The 21,401-nt window shown below is 33.8% G+C and overlaps 1 long non-coding RNA gene across 1 annotated transcript; it reads right to left on the bottom strand.

Moving 5' to 3' along the window:
• Window positions 1-6,812: 6,812 nt before the first annotated feature.
• LOC149248755 (uncharacterized) lies at window positions 6,813-7,541 on the bottom strand. Its single transcript, XR_016265774.1, has 3 exons — window positions 7,301-7,541; window positions 7,037-7,128; window positions 6,813-6,880 (listed from the first exon to the last, which is right to left on the bottom strand). It is a non-coding gene; the product is annotated as an uncharacterized LOC149248755 (long non-coding RNA).
• Between the last annotated feature and the right edge of the window lie 13,860 nt (window positions 7,542-21,401).

Here is a 21,401-nt window from a genome sequence, read left to right as displayed (position 1 = left end):
TTTTTAAAATTATTTATTACAATTAAATATGAATTCATATGACATTAATTTAGAAAATATTCTAAACTATTTATTGTAGATTTTATTTGAAAATTAGATAATAAGTGCTTATTATTTATTAAAAGAGAAATTAATAACATTATATAAAACTTTATCATCATTTTATCTTAAAACAATTCTCAATAGGTTGATTGAGAAAGGAAAGTAAATCAACATACATAAATAAGGTTATGAAGAAAGGAAAATAGGGATTAGTCAAGTTTTAAAGTTTTTGAGATCAACTTAGAAATGTAATTTCAGATGTAAAATCACAATCTCCTTTTTATATGTTTCATGTTTTGCTTACAATATAGATATTTTCTATCTTATAATTTTTTTTTAAGTTGCAAAAAGAACAAATCCTTTATCATCCTTTTGTATATTCTAATATAAGGGAACTCCAACGACGCTGTGAATAAATAATATAAGGGGATGCAGTTTTATGGTGTAATTAAGTGAGAATAAAATAGAAATAGGACTCTAAAAATCAAGATGTAAATTAATAAATTATTATTAACTTGAATTTAATTTAATTCAATATATTTTCTATTTGGAAAAATAAAATTTTCAATGCAAAACATTTATCTTTATATTAGTCATTTATTTAACTAAATCAAATATCTTCATATTATAAACAACACATAATTAATTATCATATTGTAAAATTTGTTATTCCTAATTAAATAATATAATTAATCAAATTAAATTCATTTTTTTATAACTAATATTCTTATTATTCCTGATTAAATAATATAACAAATCAAATTAAATACATTTTTTTAATAGCTATTAAATATTAGTTATTTTAGGTGCAATATTTATGTCCATAATCCTAAAATTATCATACACCAAAACAATATAAAACAATAATATAAATAAATAATAAATAATTTTTAATTTTTAATCATAACATATATAATTTTATTTTTGTTTATCATTTCTTTTAAATCCATTTAAAACAAATATTTAATTAAAAATAAAAATATTATAAGTTAATAGTATCCAAATTTCTGGATTAAGAGCAACCACAGGAACACATTTATTAGATAACCAAAGAATTAAAGAAAGGTCCACATAAAATGGCTTGGAACAAATATTGTGTTGAAGACAACAACATAGTAGAAATGTATATGTTAGGTATGATACAGTGGAAATTGGATATAATATTATTTTCATTGTGTACTTATATTTTGGATTTAGATTAGATTAATAATAATAAATAACATGAGGTGATTGATAAGAAAAACAGGATGGACGTCTGTTGAAAATTTGGTTTGGTTTAAAAAAAATATAATGAGTTAAATATTTTTTAAATAATTATCTATTATAATCTTCAACAAATAATGAAAATAATTAATTAAAAATTTGAGAAATTATGATTTTTTAAACATATGATTATTTATTTTTAAATAAATAATTAATTATTTTTAAACAAATAATTAATTATTAAATTAAGGCCTTTGTGATCCATAGCAAATTTTTGAGAGATATTTTTGGTTAGAGAAAGATTTCGTCGAAAATCACATGGAATCTCATTTGTCGACGCGTTTCGAACCAACTAGTGTGGTTCATCCTCAGGACAAGATGAAGAAACAGATCTAGCTCCTCATGTTAAATAGACCGAGCAGAGCCTCCAACAGCTAGCAAATCTAACGGCTAGTTTGACTTTGGTCATAATCAATTTTCCCTAACTACTGGTCTAGTTTTTTTGTAGCTGAAGCTGAGTCAAATGTAGTCGTTTCTTGTGGTAAAAAATAGTTGTTTCTTTCTAGCCGTTTGTTTGAATGGATCTGATTATCGTGTATTGATGATAAACCACACTCGCCGTGTACTGATGATAAACCACACTCGCTGGTTCTAATCGCATAGACAAATGAATTTTGATGTGATTATCGGAGAAAACATCTCTCAAAAATAATTAATTATGATCTTTAAAATTTTCAAAAAAGATTCTAATGACTAAAGGGCGTGTTGGGTAGAATTCAGAATTCAAGGAAAAAATGGACAAACTTAAACTCGAAAAGAGGTGTGTTATCATCTAACAAGACTGTTTTTTTGCCCTGAAAGTCATGGAAATTCCGGTCATATTTTGAGAAAATCCAATTTACGGTTGTTAAACTTCAAAATTTTAGGTGCTTTAGACATTTTTGATGGTGCTCAATCCATTTCCACAATCAAAAACATGATTCAAACATCACATTTACAAGAGATTTATTGAAAAAAAATTGCCCATATTCAGGGCCCTTTTGACCATCCAAACAATTCAAGCATTGCATTTACAGATTTTTTGAAAAAAATTTGCCTATATTCCGACCACTTTTAACCATCCAGAGAATTCAAACATTGCATTTACAAGAGATTTTTTGAAAAAATTTTGCCCATAGTCAGACCACTTTTGACCATCGAAACAATTCCTCCGCTCCACTCCATCACGTGTAGTCAGGGCACGTGTTATCATCATTGTAAAACCATTGAGGACACCGAGTATCTCAACAATTAAATTGACAGATAGATTTTGGGAGCTGACGTGGAGACAAGTGGACTTCACACTCAAACAATCGCCATGGTCTACATGACAATAAACCCCGTGTTTTGAAGAGCCCGCGTTTCACTGAACAAAACGCGTACTCTATGACTACTTATGCATACATGACCATAAGTATATGGTGCATATCAATGCGAAGGGGTGAAAATGTTGAGAAGGAAAAACACAAGTAATGCATTTGAATTGACGGATGTCAAAAATTTGACCCGCCTCCAACATTAGCATTTAACGAGGAATCAATATCAACATATTTTGCCGAGTTAAAGATATGGCGGGACCTGACAAAATAAGGACTCTTTCCTTGGAATATGCTCATTCATCTGGTCAGTGCTGCAGTACTCAAAACGACGTGTGTAAGATTTCTCAGCTTCGAAAGCTCAGGGTGCTGGTATTGGATGGAGATGACAGCATTGGGCAGGTCATTTTAAAGCCCTCCAAAATCTGCCTAACCTGAAAATGCTACGCTTGTCAAACAATGAAAAGTTTGTAGACTTTCCACAGGAGATTGGACAACCTAATGCATTTTCTCGACTAAAAAAACTCGAAATAGCACATGAAGTGTTTGAAAACCTTTCAGTGCATAGAAGATAAAGCAATGCCCAAGTTAAAGCAACTGATAATCACAAATTGCAACAGCTGAATAGTGCCCTCTCAGGATTAGAGCGCCTCCCCAATCTTGAGGAACTAGAGATGGACCAACGTTACTGTCGAGGTGATGGCAGCATTTTCTGGGAGAACGTAAATAGGTGCATTGGGATTCCAGGATTGGACGTGCAATGTGTCGAGGATAGCAGGGGAGGTGTGGCGTGTTACGGAAATTGTTGGCACCGAAACAAGAAAAAAAAATCAATCAGACTTACACACACATATATATTTAAACTTGATCAGAATCTCGGATCTAAATTGTGTGAACATAGATCTAGGTACAAATTTTTGAATCGTTGTGCTCTTATAGCGGTCAAGATTGTTATGGTTATTGTCAAGATTGTTATGGTGGATGCCATAATGTTATTATATCAAAGCATTGACGAAAAGTCCATAACGAAACTGTGTGAATCAGTTCGAAAAATCTTTGAGGAGCAACCCACTCTTCTGGTGATGGCGTCATCTGTCATCTGAAACAGATGACGTCTACTGAAGGAAACCCCCCCCCCCCCGAACAACTAAAGGAAACGACCCACAAACAACTAAATGAAAAGACCTACATATAGCAGAAACCCCAAAGAACTAAAGGAAATTACCCGTGGATTTGTTTCAGGGTGACACTGCTCATGTGGATTCTGAATAAAAAATGTTTTCAAGCCATGTAAAAAATCACCTAAGAAACAGCAGACTCCCTAAACAACTAAAAGAAACGACCCATGGAAATACCTAAACAATTAAAGGAAGCTACCCATGGATATTGTTCATGTGATTTTAAATAAAATAAATGTGATTTTAACTAAAATAAATGTAATATGCAGTTGTTATTTATTTAGTAGTTTTTTTTTTAATGCAAAAAATAATTAAATAAGGAATAAATTTTTTTTAGAATAATTATAAGGTATTATAATAGAGAGTTACTATATTAAAAAATTTTGAATATAAATTAGTATCTATATTTTATAAGGTTAAAATATTTTAATTTTGAAATGAGTTATGGTTTTTGGGCAAATGGTATTTAAAAGCAAAAAGAAAATATTAAATTAAAAATTTAAATGGTTTGAATAAAAAAAAGCTAATATATATATACATATATATTATTAAGAAAATTTTAAAATATGAACTAATTTCTATCTAGATAATATTAATAAATATAAAAAATGAAAATATAGATATATTTGAATTCTAATATGTTAAATTGAAAAAAATAACCCAACTTAGAACCAATTCATATAAAAAATATAAAATAAAGTATTATAAAAATATAAAATAAAATATGCAAAATAAAATATCATATTAAATATGGAAATAAATATTGAACAATAATTACTTTGTGCTATACAAATATAACATACTTGTAGAAAAGTTAAATATACAAATAAAATTGTAAATCAATATTTAAAAGTTTTTAAATAAAATATACAGACTAAAATTAATTAAAAAAAACAAATTATTAATCAATATTTTATTTAATACTATTTATACAATAATAAAAAAATTATAATATATAGAATAAAAAAACAAAGTCAATCAAATAAATTAAACATTTAATTTGTTAAAACCACTAAATGTAATTATCATAAAGTGACCAATAATAAAAACATTTGATTTAAAAATAATAATAATAATAATGTGTCAAGTACTATCTGTATTAAACAGCATATAACATTTAATTTTTAATTTTTTTTGACAATTAGTTTAATAGGTAAAGTATTATCTATATGTCAAATATTAAATCATATAGGCTATATGAATAGATTATATGTACTATTCATATTAAATAATATACGATATATAAATAAGTAACATTTAATTTTTTATTTATATATTTCAAACTGCAATTCCAATTAAAATTCTGTAAAAAAAATATTATTTCATTATACTTAATTAATATAAAATATGAAATAATAAATTTCATAAAATACAAAATATATTTTTATTTTAAAAATAAAATAAAATTAATATAATAATTATTTAAAAACCTTATTACAAAACGTAAAATCGTTAAAAGTCATAAGTCATATTAATTTCACTAACAATCAATTGAAATATGACTGCTTTTGGCAAATATAAAAATATTTTCTTCTCCTTTAAAGTTTAAAAAACTAGAACATTCAAAAGCTATATATCTATTAAGACCGCCGACAAAATTTAAAACTCCAAAAGTATGACAACGCCGCCCCTATAACAGCCTTGTCTGGAAGAATCGAAATGGATGCATTGGGATCCAAGGATTGGACGTGAATGTGTCGAGGGGATAGCAGGGGAGGTGTGGCGTATCACGGACATCGTTGCCACCGAAACCAGAAAAGAAAAGCTCAATCAGACTTCACTCTTTCATTTTATATATATATATTCTTAAATTTGTTCATAATCTTGGATCTAAATTGTGAGCATGATCTATGTACAACTTTTTGCATCTTTGTGTTCTGTATTTATACAGGCTAGTTATTGTCAAGATTGATGCCATAATTTTATTATATTAAGGCATCGACGGAAAGTCCACAATGAAACTCTCTGAATCAGTCCAAAAAAATTTGGCGCAACCCACTCTTCTGGTGTGGGCGTCATCTATCTCAGCCACCCTTAGATAACAGCATAATCCCTAAAAGGCTAAAGGAAAAGACCCAGAGATTACAGCAAAATCTCCGAAAAGCTAAAAGAAATTACCCGCGGATTTGTTTCAGGGAAATAAAAAAATGTTTTCCTATCAGCTAAAGTTAAAGACAGTATAACATCCAAAATCTATACCTATTAACCAAAAATCGACGGTAATAGAAATTATATCCGAGAGCCGAATTTGAGAGGAAAATGGCATAAAGAAACTTACCCATAAATGACAGCTACTTTTTTCCAAGAACAGAAAAACGCGCTTTCATATTAACAAGCAAAAATTAAAACAGGGGATTAGGATCCGGCTGATTCATCTTCCGTATTGAAACAGAAACAGAGAACGTTCCTATTTTGAAATAAGCATTGTTCTAAAACCTGCGAACCTAATCTCGACATTGCTTTCATATTAATAAGCCAAATTAAAACAGGGGATTAGGATCCGGCTGATTCATCTTCCGTATTGAAACAGAAACAAAGAACGTTCCTATTTTGAAATAAGCACGGTTCTAAAACCTGTGAACCTAATCTCGACATTGCTTTAATTTTCTGAGATAGATCATTCCTATTACATCTTCCAATGGCAGTTTTTGAGTTAATTAGCAAGTCCATTCAATTAAATCAGAATGTGTCCCAATCCTTGAAGGGAACCGTAGGCAAAATATTTGTATAAATGACAGCTACTTAATGGAGAAATGACAGCTACCTGATGGTGATGATGGAGCATCCCGCCCTTTTCTTTTCTCCTTTTGAATTCTCAGCCGCTGAGTATTTGCAATTGCTGTTACCCAGCCTGCCAAGCCATGCTCAACAGAGCATTTCCTGTGATTACAAATTAATACCATAAATTCGCAAATTAGAAATCAAATTTGAATGTACAAATTGATTTGACCAATCAAATTAAGATGGCAATGAAAAATTAAGATGAAAATGAAAACGATGATAAACATTTTGACATACTTACAAATAAATGGGCTCGCCTTGGCCCATCGAACCCTACGTCTGCTTTCTTTACCTCCAAAGATTTCTCTGCTCATGCGGATTCTGAATAAAAAGTGTTTTCCTATCATCTATTGTTTTCCTAAAATGGTTAAAGAAACTATAACATTCAAAACCTATATCTACCATAGCCAAAAATAAAAGGGATGGTAATAGAGAAGAGCACCGAATTGGAGAGGAAAAGGGCATAAAGAAACTTACCTAGAAATGACAGCTACCTGATGGTGATGATGGAGCATCCCGCCATTTTCTTTTCATTTTTTGAATTCTCAGCAGCTAAGCATTTGCAATTACTGTTACCAACCAACCAAGCCATGCTCAATATTGGGATTACAAATTACTACCATAAATTCACCAAAAAAATAATAGTAATATCATAAATTAGACATCCAATGGACAAAATGATTTTCCCATTCATATTAAGATGAAAAATGAAAACGATGATAAAGATTTTGAGATACTTACAAATAAATGGGATCGCCTTGGCCCATCGAACCCTACGTCCGCTTTCTTTACCTGATAAAATTTATTTGCCAAACCCTCTCTCACTGAAATCGCACTCTCAGGCAGACGCTATCACATTCTCACACAGAGATCACAAAATTACGCAATATCTCACTCTCATACACAAAATCTACGATTGAACAACATCACAAACTTACACAACATCTACGAATGAACACAATTCATATAAAAAACCACGCACAAAAACACACACAATACACAGAGACACATACAGAGACACGCACAATACCCAGAGAGCGCTCACTGGACAAACATACACGCAGCCTGGCAAAGAGAGCGAGAGCGGAACGTGAATAAATGGGCGAGCTAGAAACTGCATGGTCAATGGATCAATATTGATCAGTTGGATCTCAACTGTTAAATGATCGAACGGTATAGAGTTGTTTAGCAGGACCTTCAAAATTCAATTGAGATGCTTTTTGCTTTTGTGACGTGTTAGCTTTCCTTCCAAGTAGATGCCTTTTGCTTTTATGACGTGTTCCAATAGAATGGGATCATTTCTATTGTTTCCAAAAAGCTAGGGTGCCTTTTGTGTTTTTGACGTGTTCCAATAGAATAGGGTCATTTCTATTGTTTCAAAAACGCTAGGGTTGCGAGTATGATTTCAATAAATCTAATCTAGACGTTGGGCTGGAATGGAGTCCTTTATAACCTTAATCTCACTCTAGGCTTTATTAGATTGTTCTTTCTTGTTATATAGCTTGTTTTGGGAAGTTAACCATAGGGCTGGAATGGAATCATTTTTAATCTTAATCTCACTGTAGGCTTTATTAGATTGTACTTTCTTGTTATATAGCTTGTTTTGGGAAATTAACCCTCCAATGCAATGTTTACATTATTCATTCATCATAATATTTTATTAAGTTTTAATTTTATTTTAGAATGATAATATTATATTGGGTCTTAATTTTATTTTAGGATTTATTAGATTATTGTTTTTTATTATATATGTTATTTTGAGAAGTGAATAAATTATGTGTTATTTTGGGAAGTGAATAAGTTATTTATTTTAATATTATATTTAAAATTTTGTTTAATTTTATTTTTTTCAAAAGGAAAATAAAACTTTATATTTATTAAGAAATTCTATATAGATGTATGATTTATAGATTTCACAAGCTTGACAAAAATCAAAGGTTCGTAGACTTCACATGCATGGAAAAAATGAGAGGTTTGATATTTCGGTGGTGTCTTAACCTAAATGTATGTATGATGTGGGGATATTTATCTTGTTGTACATAATACAAAAAACTACATTTAAGTGTTCTAAGAAAGTATGATGTTTTGTGTGATACCATCATGTTGTGAAGATATAATACCAATAAAAACTAGTGTGCAAAGTTGTGCTATGAATATAGCAAATAAAATTGTAGAGATAATGGATAGTTGACATATAACCAATGTTAAGGGAGAAATCGTGAGCAAATAATGAGACATGTTTAAGGTGGCAGGCTATCTAGTCATGCTCTACGCCATCTTGAAGATCTGTAAGGGTGAAAGCTTCAATCATGAGTTGTAGAGCTTCCTTTGAGAGGCTATCAGGTATAGTGCTTAATTTTTGCATGATGTGTGTAAAGGAAATCCACTCAAATGAGGGAAGAGCTTCCTTGATGTCACATAGGATGGAATGAAGGTAAAAATATTCCACCTGAGCTTTGTTGTTCGCCTCAATCAATGACTAATTTAGAGTCACCCATTACTTCTAATCACTTTACATCTTTTGATGTTGCGGTATGTAGGAGGACATAAAAAGCAATGAATGCAACCGTGTTATTGGTTCCATGACCATGATCATATCTATCTTGTATACTATGTGATGGCATGGGGAAAAGAATGACACCAACACCATAGTGTGGTGGATGTCCTTGTGTTGTGCCATCAAAAAACCCCCAGGGAATACCCAGAGTAAGGGGAGGCATGATGGTAGAGTGCCTTCACATGGGTTCCAGGTCCACTTTATGCTCCAAGCACAGATTGGACCCAAGGTCATTAGTAATATCTGGAGGAATGAACTTGGAATTGAATATTGTCATGTTCCTAAACCACCAAATGTACATTATCAAAATGCTTGGAAAACCTTTGAATGAGGCAACACCCTTATTTTCAAGCCATGCTTTGAGACAATCTGCCAAACCATTTGAGGACTGTGTTATGGATAAATGCAACTCTAATAGATTCACGTAAATGACCTACATGGTATATGCACAAGATATAAAAGTGTGGACAATGCTTCTAAAGAATTATTTACATAAAATGCAGTAACCAGGTCCCTCACAACCATGTTTGGTAAGATTGTCCTATGTAAGTAATTTATTGTCAAGAGCCATCCAAAATGTGATCTTCGATTTCAGTGCATCATGGAGTTTCTACATAGATTCCCACCACCATTGTGGTTCATTGGTAAAAAGAGAGGTAATGTGTGGCTCATATCCCAAATTTGCAGTGAAATATCCATTATGTGGACTCCTTAACCAAACTAGGTCATCTTCTATCTCTTCTTGAAGTCTAATGTAGCTTGAGGTGAGGAGATTTATGAATGATTCTTATTCCTCAACTTGTGACCCAGAAATATTTAAATCATTGGTTGATTTCCATCCTTCGAACCCCAAGCATGAGGGGATTGTTCTTTGATATTTGCGAGGTGAAAACAACCCTGATTTTTTAGATGTTTGATAAGTCCATTGGATAGTTTATAATCATCAACTAAACCTACCCATGGATCGAGCCCCAAATTTATTTATTTTCCATTCCATATGAGCCAATCCATCTAGTCCCCAATGAGAGGAAAGGCAAGGACAAAGGATTTACATACTATTGATCCTTTTGTGGACTTTTTTGGCCAACGAATCCAATCAAAATAAGAGGATGTGGAAAGGTATTGTGTTTTAAGAGTGTTCCCCCAAAAATTTGGGTTGTGTATGTCTCCAAAGGTTCTAATGTACAAATGCCTTGCTAAAAACATGGATAATTTTAAATCCCTAGCCTCCCAACTTTTTGGGAAGGGCCAATGAAATGCTGCATCTACGTCTATGCCCAACCCACATAAAACTAGCGTATGATTTTCATATTTTTACAAGTATGCCTTTTGGTACATGCTATGGAGACTAATAAACAAGGATGCTTTCAAAGTCTTCCTTTATCAATATGGTTTTGCCTCCACGGATAGAAATTTATTTACCCATAAGGTGATATGAGCTTCTTCTCTTTGATAGAGCCAGATCCATTCTTGGTATTTGTATCCAAGTGGCTAGAGGAAAAAACCAAGGTATTTAAAACCAAATCCAATGGGGATGTGCTAAGAAGGGAACAATTGATGAGTAAGGGATTTAGAGGAAACAAAAAGAGAATGTGGGATGAGTTTGGATTTCTAGGAGTTGGTCTCCATACCAGTGGTAGAACAGAAAAGGGAGAGGATGGAGTGAAGCATTTTAATGGCCTCTAAGGAACCATAAAAAAAATAAGGACATCATAAAAAAAAGAGAGGAGGGACATGTGATGATTGGGAACTACCTCAATGCCCCTAAAACTATTCCTAGTAATGGCCTCCAAGATGAGTTTCTCGAGGAATTCCATGATCAAGAGGAAAAGAAGTGGAGATACAGGACATCCTTACGGGAGCCCCTTGGTCACATTAAAGAAAGGAGAGGGGGGGCCATTGATGATTACAACTAGGGAGGGAAATAGGAGGCAACCCAACCCAATTTACCATATTATGGCCAAAATCAAGCTTTCCTGTGGTTTTAATAAGATCGACCTAAGGAAAGTCTAATTGACCTAATTAAAAGCTTTGGAGAGGTCGATTTTGAGAGCCAGTGCATTGATATTTTTTTTCTTTTTATAGTGAAGGGCTTCTCGTGTTATGGATATTGCGTCATGTATCTATTTTCCATAAAGAAAGTGGATTTGAAAATCAGATATAGTCTCACTAAGTGTTGGCTTGATGAGGCTAGATATGAACTTCAAGGTTATTTTGTAGATTACATTGCGGTAGGATATTGGCCTAAAGTCATCAAATGATGCCTCTTCCTATTTTTTTGTGATGAGAGCTAGGAAGGTGGAGTTTAGATAGCCTGACACCTTTCCAGATCTTTCAGATTCTTGGATGACCTTGAGGATGTCATCCTTTAGGAAATCAAACAAATCAATATAGAACTCCACTAGGATCCCATCTGGACCTAGGATTTTTCCTTTTTGCATGGATAAGACTGCAATCCTTACCTCATTCTCTGATACTTCTTCTTCCAAGGATCTTCCTTGATTTTTGAGTCAAACTTAAAGATAACATCTAAGATTTCTTGAACAAGACAACCATTAGGGTCTTTGAGCAGGCTCTTAAACTATTTAAATATCTCTAAGAGTTATATCCTAAAAGGAGCATGCTAAGGATCCATCACTTCTCCTGATTCCCCAAATATGACTTTTGTTTTTTTTTTTTTGGTAAGAGGCAAAGTGATGGGAAACTTAGTATTTTTGCCTCCTTCATTTATCCACAATGCTCTGCTTTTGAGATGACATTTAATAACTTATTTTTTATATAGATTGCCTCTCTTTTTATCCATCTCTCTGAGTGAAAAGAGTACATCCTCTAAGAAGAATCCATTTGAAGTATGATAGAGGGTGTTTATATGCTTTTCCACCTTCTTAAGATTGGCTTGATATTTTTCTTTGTATATCCACTTTTATTCTGGCAATATTATCTACAAACTGTGCCATGTAGAATTTTAGGTGAGAGGGATGCAAGTGTATCCAAGTTTCTTCAATCAATTTTCTAAAATCATCTTCAAAACCAAGAGTGGTCGAAATAAAAGGGGTAGGGGCATTTTTCAAAATTTAGGGACAATCTGAGAAGTATAGGGAGATGATCAGACAATCCTTCTATGGAAGTCTAGGATTGAGAGATGGTTTGAGGGTTGAGGAAGTCATCAGATTGCAAGAACCTGTCCAACCCTATAGAGATATCATCTTCATTAGGGTAGAAATTTAGACAAGAGTGATCTTGTTGGGTTCAATTTCAATGAGATGAAGGCAAGCATAGATAGAGGAGACGAAGCCAGTTAGGGGATTTGGTCTAGCACTGGAGCTCCAAAAATCTCTCGTAGACAGAATGAAGTTCAGGTCTTTACCTCTGAAAGTGTGGGGGGTGGAGAAGGCATCAACATCAACTAGATATTCCCATAATGATATGCGATCCGAATAAGGCTCATAAATAATGAGGACAATAAACTGAGAACCAAATTCTAGGGAGGACAAATAGACTAAGATCAAGGAAAATTTTAGGGATGAAAATTTATCTTAAAGTTTAGAAACCTTGGTGAAACTTGCTAGTCCCTAACATGCAAACTATAAAATGTTTCGCAATATTTTTGTAAAAATATTCAAATTTTTAATGATTTTATATAGCCTTGGTAAAATTTTGGTGATTTTTAAGGTAAAATAGTTTTATACTCTAAAATTTAGGCAAATCACTTTTATAAAAAATGGAAATTGATGAATCTCTTTTTTGGAAAAAGAATGGAAAAATAGCCAACCTATGAATATTAGCCACTAAAATTTTCCTTGAATGAGATAGTGGACTTGTAAGAAGAGGTGTCAAGTGCCCTAAAGTAGGAGGGAATGAAGAGAAATCAATGCAACCCTATTGTTGTTTCCATGACCAATAGTGTATATATCGGGTATACTATTGGATGGAGTGAGTAAAAGAATGACACCAACACCATAGTGTGGAAGATGTCCTTGTGTTGTGCCATCAAAAAACCCCTAGGCAATACCTAGAGTAAGGGGAGGCATGATGGTAGGGTGCCTTCGCATGGGTTTCAGGTCCACTTAATGCTCCAAGCACCGATTGGACACTAGCTTGTTGGTAATATATGGAGGAATGAACTTGGAATTAAATATTTTCATGTTCCTAGCCCACCAAATGTACATTATCAGAATGCTGGGAAAACCTTTGAATGAGGCAACACCCTTATTTTCAATCCATGCTTTGAGATAATCTACCAAACCATCTGATGACCATGTTATGGATAAATGCAGATATAATAGAGACCTGTGAATGACCTGCATAGTATATGCACAAGATATAAAAGTGTGAACAATGCTACCAAAGAATGATTTACATAAAATGCAATAATTGAGTCCCTCTCAAAAATGTTTGGTGAGATTGTCCTATGTAAGTAATTTATTGTTGAGAACCATCCAGAATGTTATCTTGGATTTCAATGCATCATGGAATTTCCACATACATTCTCACCACCATTTTGGTTCACTGGTGAAGAGAGAAGTAATGTGTGGCTCATATCCTAATTTTAAAGTGAAATCTATATTGTGTGGATTCCTTTACCAAAATAAGTCATCTTCTATCTATTCCTGAAGTTTAATGTAGTTCAGGGTGAGGATATTTATGAATGAGTCTCATTCCTCAACTTGTGACCTAGAAATATTTAGATCAGTGGCTGATTTTGATCCTTCGCAACCCCAAGCATGAGGGGATTGTGCTTTGATATTTGTGAGCAGAAGCAGCACTAGTTTTTTAGATGTTCAATAACTCCATCAGACATTTTATAATCATCACCTAAACCTACCCATGGATTGAGCCCCAACTTTACATTTTTTCCATTCACTATGTGCCAAGCTATTTATTCCCTAATGAGACGGAATGCAAGTACAAAGGCTTTCCAGAATATTGGTCCTTTTGTGGATTTTTTGGTTCAACAAATCCAATCAATATAAGAGGATGTGGGAAGGTATTATGTTTTATGCTTGTTCCCCCAAAATGTTGATTTGTGTATAAGTATCTAAAGGTTCTAGGCTACAAATGCCTTGCTAAAAAAATGGATGTTTTTTAATCCTTAGCCTCCCAAATTTTTGAGAAGAGCCAATATAACTAGTGAAATGTTGCCTCTACGTGTATGCCCAACCTACATAAAACGGGTGTATGATTTTCATACTTTTATAAGTATGCATTTTGGGACATGTTATGGAGCACCAATAAACAAGGATGTTTTCAAAGTCTTCCTTTATCAATATGGTTCTACATGCTCAGATGGAAATTTATTTACCCAAAAGGTGTTATAAGCTTCCACTTTTTGATAGAGCCAAATCCGGTCTTGGGATTTGTATCCAAGTGGCTTGAGGGAAAAAATTGTTAGGTCCCTATAATACTAGCATAACCCCTTATTGTTATTAGTGCAACCCCCTTTTTATATTTTTGTACCCATGTAGTCCCCATATTATTATTATTGTGCCCCATAGAAGCCCACTATTGTTATTGTTGTGCCCTTACATTATTATTGTTATGTTGGCTCTGATTATATTATGACCCCTTAGACTCCTATATATAGAAAGGAGGTCTTTTCATTTGTATCATCCAAGAATTGTTCATTTGTGTAATGTAAAGGAGGTTGCCCCCTCCAAGAGGTTGATTTTTAAGTCATTGATCTATATTTTCTATCTTTTTGTGAGTTGATTTCATAATATTTGATATGAGAGCTTTGGATTCTAGGGTTTTGTTGCTCCAAACAGGTTATCGTGGCATTTTCGATACAACGTTGTTTCTACGAAGTTTCAGAAGGTAAAAAAAAAAACCCATTTGTGAATAAATCGTTTTGAACCTCGGGTCCAAATTTCAGATCTTGTCTTGATACATTTTTGGAGATATGATATAAGAAATTTAGGGTTTTTCAAGCTCCCGAATTCCATCTCAAACAGGTCGTCGTGGAATTTTTTCTATAATTTTTTTCTACGAAGTTTCATACTGAAATTAAAACTCATTTGAGCTGAAATCGTGGTGACGTTTGGGCTTGAATTTCAGATCTTGTTTTGCTATATTTTCGGAGATACATTCCAAGACATTTAGGGTTTCTGCAGGCTCCCGAATTAAATCCAAACAGGTGACCTGGGGAAAATTTTCATAAATTTTTCTCTGAGCATCAGATTGAAATTTCATAAGAGGCTACAAAAAGAGGACAGACTGTACTTTTTTGTGTATTGTTTTTAGGTTTGAAGGTCGAAACAGTAACACGTGGCACTTCGTACAAGTTCACTCTACTAAAAAGGTATATAAGCAAGTCATCTTGGGATATTGGGCATAACTCTTTCGTGTAGAATCCAATTTCCATCAGACTGGTAGCATTGGAAAGAGAACGCAGAGGGATACTACAGGTCACAATTTCAAACCTTGGAGATCTGAAATTTCAGAGATACAACAGGTTCAATATCAAGCTGTTAAAAGCAAGAAAAAGAATGACTTGAATCAAGAAAATAGAAACACCAAGTAAGCAAAATTGGATGGAGGATTTGAAGAATGCGATCAAAGCTAAGATAAATAGTTTTATATGTGACATGGAAGCTAATATCGATGGTAGGGAAGCAGATTTGAAGAAAGACATGGAATATTTGAAGAAATACATGGAAGGTTTGAGGGAAGGTGGGACAAAGTTGCTACAAGAAATGCCTCATAATGACGAAAAGGTAGTAGAGGAAAATCATGATGAGAAAAAAAATAAATGTTAATCATGGTTTCATAGAATCTAACATTGGATTGAAGACCCACCATATTCCAAAGATTGATATGAGGAAGTTTGATGGCAAAGATCTCATAACATGGATACTACAGATGGAGAAATATTTTGATCTACATGATGTGCAATTGTTACAAAAGGTACGTATTGCATCAATATATTTAGAAACGAATCAATTTTTATGGAATAAAGGGATTTGTTCTCGTAAACCACTTATCACCTAGTCAATTTTCATGGAGGAAATGATAGCATATTATGAGGATACATGGAGCAACACCTTCTTTAGCTAATTGATAAATCTCAAACAAAAGGGTTCAATGGCAGAGCACATTGAGGACTTCCAAAAATTGAATATAAGGTTAAATGATATTCCAGAGAAGCAGAGGATTGATGTCTTCATAGGTACTTTAAAGGATAACATTCAATGTGAGGTTCACCTTTGGGAACCTGATTCATTGGATAAGGCATACAGGTTGGCAAGAAAAATTGAAAGAAAAATTATGGCAACAAGGAAGCCTACCACTCATAACTATAAATATGGAAGTGTTGTTGCTCCCAGCCTGTCACCACCTACAAGGTTGATACCACAACAATTGGAAGAAAAAAGAGCAAAAGGGCTTTATTACAATTGTGATAGAAAAATACATTAAAGGTCATAAGTGTGCTGAGAATAAATTAATTTACATAGATGGGGAAGAGGAGGAAGAAAAGGAACAAGAAACTTCAAAATAAGAGGATATACACTAGGAACCAATCCCAGAGAAAGAAGAAATGAATCTGACCATATCTTGTAATGCATTGACAAGAATTACTACTCCTGAAACTCTCAAGATAGAAGGGCATATCAAGAAGAAAAAGGTAATAGTGTTGATTGATTCGGGTAGTACCCATAATTTTATTCATTGTAAGATATCCAAGGCATTGAATTTCTTCCTATATACAGCACCAAAGTGTCAAGTAATGGTTGCAAATGGAGGAACCCTAAATTACTCTGGAAAGTGCCATAATATCAAGATATCCATGGGAGAATATGTCTTGAAAAGTCCAATGCTTTCCATTCCAATGGGTGGTGCGGATGTTGTACTAGGAGTTCAATGGCTACAATCTTTGGGTATGATAGCTTTTAATTTTCAAGAACTTTTCTTGAAATTTTTTTGGGAAGAAAAGGATGTTGAATTAACGGGTATCACAGGGAAACCGAGAAAGATAATCATCTCTAACGGGATGAAAAAGCTTCTAAAGAAATAACAACAGGGTAGAATTGCACAATTATGTTCACTAGAGGTACCCACATCGAAATCATCTATTTCTCCAGATCTCCAAAAAGTTTTGGACAATCATTCCAAGGTATTTGAGACTCCCAAAGGCCTCCCATCTATTCGTGATCATGATCATGATGTTCATTTGATTCTAGGAAGTGTTCCCCCAAACATCAAGCTTTACAGATATCCATATGCCCAAAAGAGTGAAATTGAACGTATGGTTGCAGAAATGTTAGAGGTTGGTATAATTCAACCTAGTCAAAGTTCTTTCTTTTCTCCAGTGGTATTGGTACACAAGAAGGATGGATCATGGCGCATGTGTCCGGATTATAGGGAGCTCAACAAGCTTACTATTAAAGATAAATTTCCCATTCCTGTCATTGATGAATTATTGGATGAATTACATGGAGCAATTTACTTCACCAAGTTGGATCTTCGTTCAAGATATCATCAAATCATAATGAAGATTGAATACATTTCAAAAACATCATTTAGAACCCATGAGGGTCATTATGAATTTTTGGTCATGCCTTTTGGCCTTACCAATGCACCTTCTACATTTCAAGGTTTGATGAATTCCATTTTCAAACCCTTACTTAGAAAATTTGTGTTAGTATTTTTTGATAATATACTAATCTACATCAAGTCTTGGAAGGATCATGTTCAACATGTTGATAGGGTGCTCAAACTATTGGAGGAGAAACAATTGTATGTAAAAAGCTCCAATTGTTTCTTTGGAGTACAAAAGGTGGAGTATTTGGCTACTTAGTTAGCTCATAACTCATCTTATCATCCTGAATCTGATGGGAAACTATGATAGTGAACAAATGTTTGGAAGGATATCTTCATTGCTTTGTATCTGATAAAGAGACACAATGGGTCAAGTGGTTTCCTCTGGTTGAATGGTGGTATAACACTTCCTTCCATACTGTAGAAAAAATGACCCCATTTATGGCACTTTATGGATATCATCCACTGTCCATCACATCATCTTTAAAATAAAATTCTAAGGTTCAAGTAGTGGAGGATCACATCGAGCACCAACAACAATTTATCAAACTCTTAAATGATAACCTCACTTTGGAGTAGAATAGAATGAAACAACATGGAGATCAACATCGCAGCGAAAGAAGTTTTGATGTAGGTGACTGGATATTTCTATGACTAAAACCATACAAACAAATGTCCCTCAAGCAAGCTAAGAAGGACAATAAATTATCGCCAAAGTATTACGGTCCGTACAAGGTGTTACAAAATATTGGTACTATGGAATACTAATTAAAGCTTCCTGCATCTTCCCGAGTGCACCCAGTTTTCCATGTTTCATGCTTAAAGAAGGTTATAGGTGAGAAGCTCCCAGTTCAAACAATATTGTTGGAACTTGATGAGGAAGGAAAAATCATATTGGAACTTGAAGCAATCATGGAAACAAGAACTTGACAGCTACTAAATCGATCAATTTCAGAGCATCTCATCAAGTGGAAGAACTTAATGGGAGGACGAGAATTTTATACAGAAGCATCTAGAACTACTCAAGCATTGAGGACAACACTTTTTGAAGGAGAGGGGCATGTTAGGTCCCTATACTACTATCATAACCCCTTATTATTATTAGTGCAACCCCCTTATTATATTGTTGTGCCCATGTAGTTCCCATATTGTTATTATTGTGCCCCATAGAAGCCCACTATTGTTATTGTTGTGCCCTTACATTATTATTGTTATGTCGGCTCTAATTATATTATGACCCCTTAGACTATATATAAAGGAGGTCTTGTCATTTTTATCATCCAATAATTGTTCATTTATGTAATGTAAAGGAGGTTGCCCCCTCGAAGAGGATGATTTTTAAGTCATTGATCTATCTTTTCTATCTTTTTGTGAGTTGGTTTCATAAAAAAAACCAAGGTATTTGAAACCAAATCTAATGAAGATGTGCTAAAAAGGCAAGGATTGATGAGCAAGGGATTTAGAGGCAACAAAAAGAGTGTGGGATGAGTTTGGATATCTAGGAGTCGATCTCCATACCATTAGTAGAACAAAAAAGGGAGAGGATGGAGAGAAGCATGTTAATGGCCTTGAGGGAACCATAAAAAAAAATAAGGACGTTATCAACAAAAAAGAGGAGGGATATGTGATGATTGGGCACTACCTCAATGCCCATAAAAATGTTCTTGGTCATGGCCTCCTAGATGAGTTTCCTGAGGGATTCCAGGATCAAGAGGAAAAGAAGGGGAGATAAAGGACATCCATATTGGAGCCACCTGGTAACATTGAAGAAAGGAGAGGAGAACCATTGATGACTACAACTATGGAGGTAAATAGAAGGCAACCCAAAACCTAATTTACCATGTTATTTATAAAACCAATTTTTAATTATATTGACCGGAGGAAGGTCTAGTTTACCCTATTAAAAGCTTTGGAGAGGTATATTTTGCGAGCCAATGCATTAAAAAAATTTGCCTTGTTATAATGGAGGGATCCCTATGTTAGGGATGCTTCGTCATGTATTTATTTTCCATAAAGAAAATTGAATTGATTATTATATATAATCTCACTAAGTATTTGCTTGATGCACCTAGCTATGACCTTCGAGATTATTTTGTAGATTATATTGTAGTAGGATATTGGCCTAAAGTCGTCAAAAGAAGTATCTTCCTATTTTTTCGGGATGAGATTTAGGAAGGTGGAGTTTAGATAGCCTAGCACCTTTCCAAACATTTGAGATTCTTGGATGACCTTAAGGATGTCAACCTTTTGGAAATCAAACAAATCAATGTATAATGCCACTAGAATCCCATCTGGACCTAGGATTTTTCCTTTTTGCATGGATAAGATTGAAATTCTTACCTCATTATCTAATACTTCATCTTCCAAGGATCCTCTGTGATTATTGAGTCAAAATTAAAGATAGAATCTATGATTTCATGATCAGGACAACCATTGGGGTCTTTGAACAAGCTCTTAAAATGTCTAAATCCCTCAAGAGTTTTATCCTAAAAGGAGTGTGGTAAGGATCCATCACCTCTCCCGATTCCCCGAATATGATTTATGTTTTTTTTGTAGTATGAAAAGTGATGGAAAAACTTGGTTTTTTTGTCTCCCTCAATGATCCGCAAAGCTCTACTTTTCAAATGTCATTTAATATCTTCTTTTTAAAGAAGATTGTCTCTCTTTTGCTCCAACTCTTTGAGTGAGAAGAGTACATCCTCCCAGAAGACTCCATTTGAAGTGTGATAGAGGGTGTTTATATATTGTTCCATATTCTTAAGATTGGCTTGATTTTTTTATTTGTGTCTCCACTTTTATTCTAGCAAAATTATCTACAAATTGTGACATGTAGGATTCCAAGTAAGAGGTATGTAGGTGTATCAAAGTTTCTTCAATCAATTTTCTAAAATCATCTTCAGAACCAAGAGTGGTTGAAATGGACAGGGTAGGGGAATTTTTTAGAATCTAAGGACAACCTGAGAAGTATACGAAGGTGATTAGACAATCCTTCTCAGGAAGTCTAGGATTGAGAGATGGCCTAAGGGTTGATGAATTCATTAGATAGAAAGAACCTATATAGCCCTTTATGTTATGGGATAAAAGACCCTAGGGTTTGGGTTAAGAACCCCAATAGATCAAAGGGAATACACCAACAAGAAGCAATCAAACAAGAAGTCATAATGCTCAAACTACTAAAGTGGGATGAAGAGATAGTACCCGTAGGTCCTATGTTTGAGGATGTTCCCATAGGGTCCAAACACTTTGCTTCCTCTAATGCTTCAAAACCTACAACTCATTCCAGAAAAGCATATATACTAGCAGTAGTTCAAAGCATGTTCAAGATATGAATGTTAGATCATATAAGCATATAGATATAAAACATGAGATCATACATAATTAGATCATAACATGAGTTAAATAATAAAGATCATCACATCAGGAACAAGACAGAGCTTCTTTATTGATGTCTGCAAAGAATGTGGAAGAATATAACCTAATTCGGCCACGGCTTTAAGCGAAACCTTCCTTCGGATCTATCCAGCCCAAGCCTCAACAATCCTCTTTCAAATGCATACACATATATGCCATATAAAGGAGATGGACATCTCTATGAGGAAACAAGGGTTTCCTATAGATGGGAGTGCAGGAGGCATAGGGATAAATCAGATTTGATCAGGGACCAATTGGATATAATATCAATACGCTATCTTTCTCTTGAGTCTTCCCTTAAGCCTTCCCATGAGGTGTATTTATATCACCCCAAAACAA

The sequence above is a fragment of the Pinus tabuliformis genome, chromosome 7, assembly GCF_031772625.1.
Source record: "Pinus tabuliformis cultivar Carrire ecotype Pingquan chromosome 7, CPIR1, whole genome shotgun sequence".
Taxonomy (NCBI): domain Eukaryota; kingdom Viridiplantae; phylum Streptophyta; class Pinopsida; order Pinales; family Pinaceae; genus Pinus; species Pinus tabuliformis.
This window is presented reverse-complemented; position numbering and strand designations above follow the sequence as displayed.